The 15544-nt window shown below is 27.2% G+C and overlaps 2 long non-coding RNA genes across 3 annotated transcripts; one reads left to right on the top strand and one right to left on the bottom strand.

The window, feature by feature from the left end:
• LOC107161521 (uncharacterized) lies at positions 1-1053 on the bottom strand. Of its 2 annotated transcripts, none has more exons than XR_001505952.2 (3): positions 913-1053; positions 561-683; positions 1-221 (listed from the first exon to the last, which is right to left on the bottom strand). It is a non-coding gene; the product is annotated as an uncharacterized LOC107161521 (long non-coding RNA). The 2 variants fall into 2 exon arrangements; XR_016189658.1 differs by lacking the exon at positions 913-1053 and adding an exon at positions 777-904.
• LOC149060687 (uncharacterized) lies at positions 995-15148 on the top strand. The gene is made up of 3 exons (XR_016189659.1): positions 995-1119; positions 5729-5939; positions 14949-15148. It is a non-coding gene; the product is annotated as an uncharacterized LOC149060687 (long non-coding RNA).
• Positions 15149-15544: the final 396 nt, after the last annotated feature.

Raw genomic sequence — 15544 nt, 5'->3', positions numbered from 1 at the left:
TTGAATTGAACAGTGGACGTTTAATACATTGTTTAATTGAGTACACGAAAAAAAATATTTATGGGTAAGTTATGTAAAACTAAAAAAATTTCATACAAGTACAAATAGGTAAGTAATAGGACTTGCGAAAAAATGTTTAGGGCCCATGAAAAAAATCTGCCTGCCCCGGGCCCCGCAAAACCTCCCACCGGCGCTGCCTGATATATTGCTCTACCAACGCTCTAAAAAAAAAACACAATTAATTCTGATAAATTTTAATACTCCCAATACTTCTTTACTGTCAATTTTGTAAATGTGACATGATCGGCGAAACAATAGAAATGAATGTCTTTTTGTAAGACTGAAAGTATGTTCACATTGGCGTAATTATAGTTGGTTATTATTTACGATGTACCATAATACTATTAATACTATAATATAATATCTATAGGTATACTACTTTATTACCCTGTATATACAACAATATTTACTGACGCTAAAATCGACGCGTCGGACGTCAATTTTATTATTGTGAATATAATATGTAGCAAAAAGCAAATACCAAATAGCAATTAACTTACCGCAGCTGCAGACGACCGTCGACATCCGGTATTATTCCTACACCGTACCCTGCAATGATGACGAGCGTACTTCTTATCATAATATTATACTATTGTGTACGTTGTATTTTATAGCTGTACTACCTGGCATCAATATAATATTATGTAAATAAAATATATTATATAATGTACTAAATCATTATAATAAAATAATATAATATTTTATGGCATTATAACCGTTTAGTGTATTGGTGTGTTGATAGCTTTCACGATCGTATTGCCGATGTCGAATAATAGGTAGTGATGTAGTATACAGTATACTAGTGTCTAGTATAGAATATACTAGATATATTATTATTATAGTGATACCCACTTGAACGAGTTGAACGTAAAGGTACACTGCCGGTTATGAAGGACCTTATGAAATCGTGAACGTGAAGTATTTTTTAAGTGGACTCCACACTCGCCGTCGCCATGTGTTGTTTACTTGTTTCGATGTAGGTACAACACAAATCCACGTTCAGCCAATTTTATATTAACTTCAATATTAGATTGAATTGTCCTTTTATAAAACATAAAGGTAAGTTTAATATCTAGACGTTAGACGTTGATATTTTATTTTAAAAGTGAGTAATGTAATATATTACTTTAAAATGCTCATCAAATAAAATACCAATATAAACCAAATCTACGATTTTCCCTATAAAGAATAATCTTACTTTTAAATTTGAATAGTAGTCAAATCACTTTAATATAACTACTTTGATTTTACACTTCTATAGGTAGTTACGTAAATATTCAGTAATTCAGTATGCTGTACACAGTACACTATATTATCAGTAGGTACTCATGTTTGGAAGACGGACTAAAGTAACAACACACGTGGGTGTGGTATTCTCTTAACCCAGCGTGTAAAACCAAATGTTGTAGCACATTTAATTTAACAAAATAATAATACGTCGAATCATAATATTAAATTGTAAATTACAATTTGTAATATATTATTATTATTTTGTACATTGTACTCTGAGATAGCGTTCGTTCGAATATTGAAACGTCGGTCGTTGATCGGTCTTCGTTGATTTTACTAATGCGATTCGCGGCTTAGCTGGTAATTGAATACGTACTACGCAGTCACTGGTATAAGTAATAGGCACCGTAATAATGATACATTGATACGTTTATATTATAGCTTATAATTTAGTATACAGACACTGAGACACCCGTAGCCCGTGGCCACATAAAATAGTAAGCAAATGCTCCATGGACTACAAAAAAGGGCATTGTCGTCAATTTAGATACACGCAACCCGTTTGAGCTTATATAATTTATCAAACTCATATTGTGCGTGAATATTGAGTTAGTTATATAGCCATGATATAGGTAACCTAAGGTTATAGTCGGGTTATAGTCGGGTTATAATGTTTTTATTTTTCAGATGAAACAGTTTACAGTATACTAACCTGTGGCTTGCAATGTAATATTGCTTTTTGTATTTTTGTGGTCAGATTACGTCCTAATAGAATATTATTCGGTGGGTGTAAAATGAAAATATCACAATATTTTGTTTTTCTCACCCGAATCTATTCGGCGGCATGAATTATTTTTAGTTAATATGACGAAAATATTCGTATTCTACCGCTATTTATATAGGATTATTTTTGTATAGTTCTTCTTGTAAGTTATTAGACTTAAAATATTATTTGTTAATTTTGTTCAATTGCGTGGACTGCGTCCTATGTTTTCAATTTTATCAAGTGCATATCATTGTGTTTTTAGTTTTTTATATTAATGTTTAGTTGGAAACACATTACAGTCCACTTTTTTGGAAAATGTAGGTAAATACTTTACCTTAGATCCAAAGTTTGTGTCGTTTTTGAAGTTTGTTTAGTCTTAACTTTTTTAATAATGTATTTCACGAAAAAAAATCAAACTTTTTTATAGCCAGCGCTGAAAAACAAGTCTTAAAAAAAAACAAAATTTTTTTAAATTTGTATTAGGGACGTGGTAAAAGTGCATTTGTTCCGTATGTAAACATATTGGTTATGAAGGAAGGAATTATTTTCAAAATAAATATATAAATCAAATATCTATTGTAAAGAGGGAAAATATTGTATTCAAAATGGTTTGATGTATATATTATAATAAAATTTGGTAAAATAACTAGATATGTTATATTATCATGTTTACGAAAGTGTAGTAATTGTATTTTTCACTTTCGACCCAATTAGGAATGCGTGCGTGAGTTATAACAAGCAATAACCAAATACCAATAATACATTATGAGTTATATATATCACCACAGATATTGAGATATCACTTGTATCGTTGTTTTCTTCATTTCTCCAATACCTGATTTCAACACGTCGTCACTAGTATAAAATAAGTATAATAGTATTAAAAATGTTCAGTGTAATACAGAATATATAATAAAAGCCCTAAAATGGGTATTGCCATTTCAAGACATTTATTATATTATAATTTATAACTAACTGATTTCCGTATACTTTGTTGCCCGTTGAAAATACCAACTTTAAAATTTGTGTTTTATTTCGTTGTAACATAGTCACATAAAATACAGGACTGAAACTTACATATATTAGATCATATAATATTTTCTCGCACTTTTAGCTTTGTAATTTTAAATTGGTAGGTATCTTATAACAAATTACTAATTTCAAATTCAAACTACCAATCGATCTTTTTTTGGGAGGCATAACCATAGACAAGTATACAAATGAAAAGAAATGGCGTTATTATTATTATTACAAAAAGAAAAAAATACAAAATATCAATAAAAACTTTTAATGTCATAGACGCACGTGTCATGGAAACAAATAATAATAAATTTAGGGATAATAATTTCTTTCATTCTAATTATTATTTTTATTGAAATTAATAGCAACCATCTACAAACAGTATAAACTAAAATTTCCATCGTAAATCTCAAAATGTCTGTTTGAGCCCCTCCCGGGGTTGAGTCTATCACTTTTCAATTTATAGCCTATCCATATAGGTCTAATATATTTTTGTCTAAATTTCGTCGCAATCGATCCAACCGTTTAGTAATGTACCTATAAAGGACAAACAAACAGACAGAAATCCATTTTTATATAGATGGACTGGACATATATTATAACATAATATCTACATTAATAATGTATATAAATATAATACGAGTATACGACAAATTGTTTACTGTACCTACCTTGCTCCGATTACAGTATAATATTATATAAAGATAATACTTGAATTGCTGCTATGTTTTATGTTACAGAACTACATAAGAATATAATAGCCTGATTTGTTTATTATTTACGCTTTCTACTTTATTGTCAAACTATGAGATATAGGTGCGTCTGGTTCGTATTCAGCTACGAATCTGAAACTATCTATTCTGTGCAGCTACTCTTACAGGTAGGAGGTGTATAGCCCGGTATAGGCATCTAAACGTGTGCGGTATCCTGACAATAACACTGCAAGTCAGCACTATATTCGTGACTTGGCCGTTGGGTCTGAAAATCTAATCTCACCGCCCGAAATGTATGAGATTAAATGAATAATAATGATAATGAAACCAGAATTTCCTTCGTACATCTTTACTAATTGTAAGATTTATATACCTAGCTATTTATTAGGTACCTATATTTTAAAGTTATAAGGATCTGGAAGTTCATTAATTTGTATATGTATATTGTATATGCATTTATGTTCTTTAATAATTTTCTATTTCAAATTTAAGTTATATTTTTGTAGGTGTAAAAAAATATTATTTTTAATTGTCAGTCAAATTAAATTGAAATAAAAATCAAAAAGGTTTTTTTTCTTATATAGCTAAGGTTATTAAGAATAAGTGTAAAAGAGTTTTTTCTTGTATAAAAAAATTGAAGGCATATTTCAAAGCTTTTAAGCACATAAATACATGCTTATTTCTTTAGTTTTTAGTGCAAATACTTCTGGACCCTACATATAATTTATAAACTAGGGATAAAAATTATTTGGCCCTCGTCTTGTCAAATACATGTTATACTGATGCGAATCACAATAGCAGCAGATTATCCCGATAGCCATCATCAGCCATCGCCCATCACACACGAAGAGCACACGTTATGTATCTAAGAATCTATAAATATTTATAAATGAAAATGCTGCTGTTGTAATTAGTAATTCATTGAATTTAGTAATTTAGATCGTAATCATAAGACGTAACGAATTAATAACAAAAATTCATATATTCTTAACATTGTTTATTGTTTAATATGAATACTTATAGGTTTAGGTATCATTAAACTAATAGTAGGTACACTAATATCTATATAGGTAACACTTAGGAATTAGAATAGCACATTAGTACTTGGTAGAGTGCAGGTAAGTAAATGCAGTAATTATCATTACAATAATTGTATCATTATCATCTCTAAATTATAATAATATCTATGACTTCCATACATTTGTAAAGTTGTACGATTTACATATTGTATTTATTGTATGTTTTATTTCATTTTTAAATTCCTCGTTCAGTAATAATTTACAAGAATTTAGTCTAAAATAGTAAATGGTAATATATTAATGACTCTATATATGATTGAATTACTTACACAATATATTATACATCATAGGTTAATTGTTGGGTGACGACTGACGGAACACATTTTATTAAATATTTTCATGCATCGTCATCCGTCACGTATATTTCATAGGTGCATGGGATATCTTGTATAGTTATTAATAGTAGGTACCTATACTACCTATTACATTAATATAGGTAATAAAACAATAATAAATGCCTTAAACACCTTATGAATTATTATATACATGTACATCCATATATGAGACATGAACTACACCATAGAAAAAAAACTACTATTATATACACTAGTGAGGTTTGACGTAAAAACACAAAAGGTTTCATTAAAGTACATATCAACTAAAATATACAATACGTTTATAAACACACATAATATAACACCTATAATAATATGGAGAATTATTGAAAAATAGTTTTAAATATATTGATTACAAAGAAATTATTCGGTTAGGAAAACATATAAATTTATTATAAACACGAACGTTTCCCACATATTATTGCCCTATAATATTAGGGGCTTATAAAATTGAAAATTGTAATAATAATTATTAAATAGTTAAATAAAAATACGCACATTTATTGGATATAATTTTTGTTACAGGGAATTGTATGAATAGTTCATCTACGAAATTTGAGAAAATCGTTTTCTCATTAACTGCTTTTATTTCGAGTACTTACTGTTTCGAAAATCGAAAAATGACTCATCTAAAGTTTACTAGTTCAAGAACATCACGTTTCAGAAAAGATGCTACACTTGATACTTTTGAGCAAGTTTAGAGGAAGAAAAAGTGTTTACAAAATAAAAAAAGCTGGTAAGTCGTGGATGTCGCTCTGCTGTACAGTAGGTTACTGTAATGGATGGGATTAAATTTGAATGCAATGATAGGTATCATTGTATACGAAAAACGATTCTGAACGGAGATGATTTGTCAGTCTAGGATATATTATATTTAAATATTGTCATATATTCTATTCTGAAACAAATATTTTATTTTTCAATTAAGACGCATTTTGCATAAGGCATGGTTAATCAATTAGTGTAGTTATCATTTAGTTATCATAATTCATAATACCTTATATTATCATAGATATACATATACCTGGTTTGAGGATAAATCGTTATCATTACGCGATTTCAAAAAAATTTAAAACTCAAACGCTCAAAACATTTTTCCTATAATGACGCTTCAAATTTTCTCTATAGCTATTTGAAGCAAAACTTATGGAAAACTAAAGGAAAATAAATTGAAAATTAAATTTTCAAGTTTTTTTGGTCGTCCAACATTTTTTTACCAACACTTCAAAATAAAATTCTCAAAAAAATTTAAAATTTCAGTGGTCTATAAATAACTCAAAAAAAATTTTAAAATTTTTGAAAATTAAACTATATATAGATAACACTAACATAAACATTTGGTGAAAATTGCAAGTCTTTACAGTGATTAGTTTTTGAATTACAACCATATAAAAAAATCGATTTGGTCGAAAACTGATTTTGCGTTAAAAAAACCTAACCGTTTTTCTGTCATTTTTTTTTTGTTTTTCTCGATTTTTTTGAAAACTGTTGGAAAATGTTTACTTTTTACCTCTATAATACACCAAGGATATTCACTTTTACATCGGAAACCACCTCCAAAGTTTGAAATTGAAGCATTATTTCGACTATAGTTATGCTGTAAACAGACACAAAAAAAAAACACACATCATTGTAAAATCAATACATTTATCACTTCGTTCAGAATCTAAAATAAAAATAAACAAACACCATTGTAAAACCAATACATCCTCGCTCCGCTCAGAATCTAAAAAATTATATTTTTGATTTTTGTTTATTTTTTGCTACACATTTCGAACTCATGACATTTAGAACTGCACAAAATATTTTGTTGTTTTCATTTACATCTTCTAGTATTACACTTGATTTTGCAAGAACAAAAAATAAATCCGTGTCTTCCAGTTAATGAATTTTGAATACTAGCAGTCCTTAATGTTATTTCGATATTCGGTACATCATCGCTAGTAATGAATTGTTCCTTGCACTGAAATATTTGGTTTCTGGCATATAGTGATGAGAAAATTCCATTTTTGAATCCTATTTTATAGAATCCACTGTCAATAATACTTAATATCACAACTAATAAAGTTTTTAAAAGTCAGTATACGGTTTTGCCCAAATTAGGTTGGTCATAAATTAGGTTTGTCCGGTAAAAAGCCGAAATATGACATTTTTCACAAAAATTGTGTGCAGTTCGCGTTTTGCCCGATCATTTCTGAGGATTAAATAAACAAATAACGGGTTATAGATGATGAACATACAAATTGATTATTGATTGTTATTGTTTCATTGTTCATCTTCGTGACTTCATGGGAATATATAATAGGTGTATTGTAATTTTCAAGTGTCCTATTTATTTATTTATATATAGGTAACTATAGGTTGGCTAGGTATAATCAAGACTTAAACAGATGTATGTTAATTTTCTAATAATCAGTAGTTTGATAGTTATTTGTATAAAATGTATAAATTACGTGTCATGTATTATTGTAAAAAACATATACCTATATTCACTCACTAGTTAGGGTCAAATTCGTAAAATTAATTTAATATTTTTTTTTTTTTGTTCTGTTTGATATTAATTTTCATCGTTAAATAATTATACAATATACAAATATATCTATACGGGCTATACGTTACCTATAATATACCTACCATACGTGGATATTTTCTCCAGTTATTAATCTATACATAACAAAATAAAGTAGGTACCTACTATGCGTTGTGTTTGAAGTGTAAAATATTATATAAGTACGCCGTTTTAAAAAAATAATATATTTTTTGGTAAAGTATGAAAAACGGTCTCTTAAAGCTAATATAGTAATATGAATATATGATAATGGTATAATATATAGCCTATAATATTAAAATGATGAAATAAGATTAATCTAATTTAATGAAATTAATTTTTATACGCGATTTTTCTAATCGTGAGGTACGGTTGTAGTCTATATAGGACTGTAAGTGTATGATTAATGTTGTAAATTATAATGATTAATCATCACGTTTGTAGATGAGGACGAATGTGAACTCCCACGCGTCTTGCACATTGGATTATAATATCTCATTAAAAGTTTCTAGTGTTTCTACTTTAGAAAAGGTTTGTACATAATGTTACGTGTCATTTGGTCGATGGCCGTCGTAGTCTAATAGACAATAATAGGATTCGTAGTTGGAAGCCAACATATTTACATAATTATCATCGTTAGATATTTTAACTATACGGGTTACAGCTTGTACCTATATATTTTAGTAAAAATACGGTTATAATTATGTTACACTTAAACCAGTTAACTTATGTTATATATGATTTTTTTAATTTGATTTTAAATAAAGTCTGAGACAAAATAATAATTAACCACGGTGTTTAAAACGAAAAATACATTAAACATAATATAGGTAGGTAATCACTTGAAGTATAATTTACAGACCGAAAACAATTTCAAATCTAACTTAAATCTATAAAAATCAAAGTAATATATTTATATATATTATACTAATATATTATAATAATGTGTGTAGTTGATAATTTTTCCATAAATCTTAATGCAGACTATATTATGTAATGTTTAGATAAGATAAAAACGTTTTATTGTTTATTAAATTCAATAAATTCATTATTTTTTTATTGAAAACATTTGATTGATAATTTAATTAAATAGAAGCAAAAAAATAAGAATAACAGCTAGCTTGATATTAATATTAAATTACATTAATAGGACTATAAATGATGGAGTCGAAAACCTATAAATGACCGTGCAAATGTTAGGTACTTATAACATGTGTATAATATGTGAATGTATTTTACACACATCTATGTATATGTGACTATATGAGTGTTTATCAATACCGTATTGAATTTAACACCGAAGACTTTAAATTTTTAGTTTATTCTAAATTTTTTAACTAAGTAGTTATACCATCACTGCAAGAATAAAAAGCTGATTTAGTTATAAATTATCATAGTTCTATAGTAGCCAGTATACTAAGCTTAATATAAAAAGCCGTATAGTAAGCTTTATATACGATATGAAAGTATTCATAAATATGAATTGTTAAAGTATACCTATATAATTTAGCCACACGGATACGTGGTGTATACATTTTGTATAAGCAAAGCCGGGTTCACACTATATCGTATCGTGCCTGTGCCGCGATGTTCCGTGTTTAATAGAATAACAGGTATACATTACTATAGGTAGCCAAATAGGTAATAAACATGTTACCTAAAATAAGTTGAATATATTCGATTCTACAACACTATACAACACAGAGTTAAGTTCGTAAACAAGCCTTTATGTGGCAGATGGTGGAGAGGGGGGTTCCTCCATAATTTTTTCAATGCATTTCATATATATTATTCGATTCCTACAGTGGTTGAATTAGAAAAAAAAATAATCGTAGACTCTAAATCAGTGGTGTGCAACCTGGGGGTCGCGAAATTTTATTAGGGGGTCGCCAGTAATCACCAAATGAAAAAGTTTTATACTATATTACTATGTATATTGTATATTATTTTATAGTTAAAAATTTTATCACGATATTAAAATATTATCACGCCTTTTTGAACTCAGAGATGAAGCACGAATTTTTCTTCTGGAACGTAATAATAAACTTTCGGAACATTTTTTAGACGAGCAATGGCTTGCAATTCTGGGTTATCTTGCAGATATATTTGAAAAACTAAATTGTCTAAATTTAAACCTACAAGGGAAAAATACTTATATTTTATTTCTTTCTGATAAAATCAATGCTTTTAAAAAAAAAATTCTTCTGTGGAAAAATTATATCGACGATGACAAATTTGAAATGTTTTCATGTTTATCAGAATTCCTCAGTGATAATGATGTGGATATTAATATGATAAAAGAAATTATAACTACTCATCTAATAAGTTTACAAACAAACTTTAATGCACGGTTTGAAGATTTCCCAGAAGAAAGTCTAGGTTGGATAAGAAATCCATTTCATTTTAATATCAATGAAATAAAATTAGGAAATTTAAAAATAAGTGAAGAACTTATTGACTTGTCGTCAGATGAAAATCTACGTATCAGATTTCAAGAAAATGCATGTGATACATTTTGGATTTCCATCAAATCTGAATATCCAGAATTATCAAAACAAGCTATATCAATTTTACTTCCTTTTGCATCAACTTATTTATGCGAAACAGCATTTTCAACACTAACGATAATTAAAAACAAATATCGCTCCAGATTAAATGTTGAAGCTGATTTAAGAGTAGCAGTGTCAAATATCAAACCAAACATAGAATCAATCATGTCTACAATGCAAGCTCAGGTCTCTCATTAAAATAATTAAAAAGTAATTTTATAATTTTAAAAATATTAAAATTTTTGATTATCATTATAATGATACATTTTTTAATTTTAGATTTTATAAAACTCTAATTTTGTATTTTTTTTTTCATGTTTTTGATTAATTAAATTAAAGAAATATTAAAACTGCTCTAAAATTAACGATTTAATGTATATGAATAAAATGTGTGTATACATTAAGACTATTAAGTAAATTTAAATTACACACTTACATAATGTTGGTTGGTAGGGGGGTCGTATTAAAAAATAAATTATTTTGGGGGGTCGTGGATCAAAAAAGGTTGCGCACCACTGCTCTAAATGAAGTTGAACAATTAAGCAAATTCATTTAATAGTTACCCTATTCCTTGATGAATATAATAAAGGGGTACGCTATAATCTGAGGAAAAATGAAGAGTTGCGTCCTCCCCCAATTCAACCACTGTTTGATTCATGTAAGTATTATAACAAATACTTAAAAAATTGTTTTCAGATCATATTTATACATTTGGTTAAGTTTAATGCAATGTTCATGTAGTTCAAATCTATATTATAGTTAAACATATATAATTTAAGATAATTTTAGTTACTGAGTACACACAACACACACAACACTCACAACACCAACGGTGTATAGTGTAAATCCAGTTAAATGTGCAGAGTCTGCGATTTTGATATTTATTGGTACCATTACATTTTAACAATATATAAACTTCTAGCTCAAAACAAACACCGCAAGTTTGTTTTTCACACCAACTGTAATGCGATGACATCCATCATTAACCTTAGTACCGCCGAATTCGTAACCTAATATACTACCCAATTTGTTGGTTACAGAGTAATATCGTTAAACATTTAAACATTTTACACCATCATGAAAGATATTTTTTAATATTACATATTTTTGAAAAATCTTATAAAAATGCTCATTAATTAATCTCCCTCAAATATTTTAATGTCCACGTAAAATAGCTTAAGCGTTGATCGTTATAGTTTTAAAAATGTGAACAATATTTCTGGTTAAAACATTATAGTTATTAGTGTAATACTTCGTATATGTATTATTTAATTATTATTTTTATTATTATATAATAATAATTTATTTATTCATTTTGTAGAACCAAATGCTAATCTTAATTCCCTTTTTAACACTTTTACAAATATATTATGTAAAATTGAGTTTTTATCTATAAATAAAGCATTTTATCATTAATTTACTAAGATATGTCAATATTGGAGATACGTGTACCTATTTAAGTATAACTCTATATAATATGACAAAATTACAAAAAATCTTTTAAAACAACGTATGCCTATAAAGTGATGCCTGTACTAATTACTAATTAGTTTAATTTTAATTTTAATTTTTTTTATTTATTAAGTACTATTCCCACTATAGGAACATTTCTGCAACATAGGCCATTAGCTTTAGAAGTTTATACAATTTTATATATATTTACAATTTTTTTTAGTAGCTTAATTTTATTTTATTTTCATATGCTTTTTTTAGTTTTAATGACTTGACTCTTGAGAAATGATATGATGATTTCTGGTTGGCAGTTAGGACCGATAATCTCATTCACTATAATACAGGTTAGTTGGTATGTTCTCCTTTTTTCTTTCTTCCTCGCTGGGTCTGCACTCGGTCACCAAATGTTTTATGGTGAGGGTCGTTCCCCATGAAGTGCATTCCGTTGGTGTTTGGTTATTAATTTTTTGTTTTTATTTTTATTGCTTATATTTCAAGCAAAAACTACAGTTGTTTTTGGAAATTAAAATATATTATACCTACATAGGGATCCAACCTATATACTGATTAGTCATAAATAAATACTTAATTATTATGTATAAATGCAATTTCAGAGTCAAACGACTTTCGTATCCAGATGCTCAATTAACATAATACATACAGAATTCGTAAACAACGCTAAGTATACCATTATGATTATACTGCATAGAACATAGGTAATAGTCACTGCATTCTCAACCAAAACCTAAAACTAGTTTGTAAACTCACCTGTCTCCACCATTATCATGGTATCAATTCCACAAGACACGAATGCATATTTTATGTTTATTTTTTTAAATAGGCAGGAATATACATAATAATAAAGCAACTCTGCAACAGCATAGTTGCTTCAGTGTTACAAAAAATATATATATATATATATACGTATAACGTATATATTATATGTATGAAATAATGTCGATATAATATAATACGATTCATAAAATATAAATTATATAATAATATAATATACATATATACGGTTAAAATAATTGTATGACGATGCTGTATGATTCATCAATGTACCTATATACGAATACTTACATAGCGATTATATGATAAGAATACAATTTTATATAGGTACTATAATACCCTAATAAAAATATGCTTATATTGTACAAAAATAATAAAATAGATTGTATGGTAATAAACATAATGGCAATGTAATATAAAATAAAAAAAATAAAACATTGTAATATAGAATATGGGGAAGGCGGGGCAGAACCGTACTATTAACTTCTAGTCATTGTAGAACTTACAAAATTTGAAAAATTTGAAATTGGACTGCGTAAATTTATCGCAAATATAGTCAGCTTCAATAATATCGAAACATTTTCAAAAAATCTCAACTTGGACTAAAAAAAAAAACCAAATTTTGAAAGTACCTAAAAATACGATTTTGCCCCATAGGTGGGGTAAAACCGTATTTGTCTTGGGGCAAAACCGTATGGATGGTTTTATGATCTAAAATAGTAGAAATATAATAGGCACACTTTCCAATACATTTTAATATCCCCTCGCTGCAAAAAAAATTCTTGAGTAAAGTATTATGCATTTTTATATTAGAACAAAATAAAATAATAACTCTTCAATAAACATATTACTTTCACTTTATTATGAACAAAATTGTGTAGGGTAGTTCTTTACGATCTGTAACCTTACATAACAAACTTTTTAAATAACATTTTAACCAAACATGTTTAAATATTCATGTAAGTAACAAAAAAATGAAATAAACATTGAACTTTATTAAAATATCTAAAAAAAACTTAATACTTATGTTATAAAATAAAATAAATAGGTAGGATCCTACCTACTAATATTTAAAACAAAACCAAATAATTATATACAAGGAACATTTTAATTTCTTTATGAGATAATATAGGTCCTTCTTGAACACATCTAATAGTTTAACAAAATACATTTTTAAATATAAGTTAGTAATAATAATTATATTAAAGGAACATTTTAATTTCTTTATGAGATGATATACTTTCTTACTTCTTGAACACATCTAAATATCTAATAGTTTAACAATACATTTTTAAATATAAGTTAGTAATAATAATTATATTAAAGGAACATTTTAATTTCTTTATGAGATGGTATACTTTTTTACTTCTTGAACACATCTAAATATCTAATAGTTTAACAATACATTTTTAAATATAAGTTAGAAAATAATAATTATATTAAAGGAACATTTTAATTTCTTTATAAGATAATATACCTAGGTTCTTACATCTTGAACACATTTAATAGTTTCACAATACATTAACTGTTCTGTTTTTAGTTGGTTGATGCTTTGGTATAACTATTTTTATCGTCAATTACTGATTTAATGGCTAATAACATTGAACTCTCATCCCACGATTGACGATTCGTTTTGCGCACATAGTTGCGAACCATCTTTAATAAAAAGTAATCAAGTAAATAATTATAACACGTAATAATATAGCCACGAATATAACGCTGGGGCAATTCCGTATAGCATACGCTATTGCCCCAACGGTTTTGCCCCACAGTAGGTGGCTTCATATTAACGGCAATTAACTAAAAAGTATAAGCAACATTCCTCTAAATGACATCATTAAATAATCTGTACTTACTTTTCCGTAATTTGATGCAGTTTTTTTTCACATCGAAATTATATAAGTATAAAAGTTTTTAATAACAATATTTGAAAAAAAAATAGTGATTATACATATTTTGTGATAACAACAATTTTAGCGGGAATTTATTACAAATGAGGTTAATAGTTATCGATAACAATAACAATAACGGTCATGGACAAATAAACATCTATATTTTTTTTTCTATCTTGACTCACTGTTCAAAAAACTTTATCATACGGTTATGCCTCTCGTACGGACTTACCCCGCCCTCCCTACCCTAATAACCCTCGAGTTGCATTCAAATCACAATATAAAATACAACTAAAATATACTCATATAATATCATTAATAATAGTTATTCATCTTATTATTTAGGTGCGTAGGACGGAACAAGAAAAAAACAACCCTCTACCACCACAAAAATATACCTACTTATATTTAGAAGATTTTTGTAATCATAATATAATAAGTTCTACTTAAATATTTTACTACAGTCCATGATAAAAACCTGTCTCAAAAAAAATTATAAATTTTTATTTCAGACTGCTGTCGTTTATTACGTATGGATGTGTTCAGCATTTTTTTAAGAGCACGTAATGCCCGCATCATTTTTTTCCGTCTTACGAATGTATAACAATAACATATCAAATTTGCGTTTAATCGAATCCTGCATTCTGTGTTGTTATAGTTTTAATATTACAAGAAATGTATGTGTTCACAAAATTAAGAATAATATTTGTGATCTATGGTAAGTTTTTTTAAATTTTTAATTATAATTGAGTAATTTATAATTTAATAAAAAATGTATTTATTTATTAAAAGTGTGTTGCTTATTTATTAATATTCACGAAAAAAAAATTCTAAAAACATATATTTAAATTTGTACTATTTAAAATTCTTATATATAAAAATAAATAAAAAATATGGCGCGTTACCGGTTGGCGTTTGAGATTTTATTGAACTGAAAAAATGTAACATTATTTAAAATAAATTGGTTAAGAATGAAAAATTAGTTTTTGTAGAAAATATTAAATATGCTTACAAATTGTGAAAATCAATGAAAAATTGATGAATTATGCACTTTTACTCTAAAATTATCGAAATATGCAAAATATGCATTTTTAATTTTCAATTTTTA

This window comes from Diuraphis noxia, unplaced genomic scaffold, assembly GCF_037042655.1.
Source record: "Diuraphis noxia isolate RWA-SAM2 unplaced genomic scaffold, SU_Dnox_SAM2 contig0001, whole genome shotgun sequence".
NCBI lineage: Eukaryota > Metazoa > Arthropoda > Insecta > Hemiptera > Aphididae > Diuraphis > Diuraphis noxia.
The sequence above is the reverse complement of the archived record's forward strand: the minus strand, read 5'-3'. Positions and strand labels throughout refer to the sequence as shown.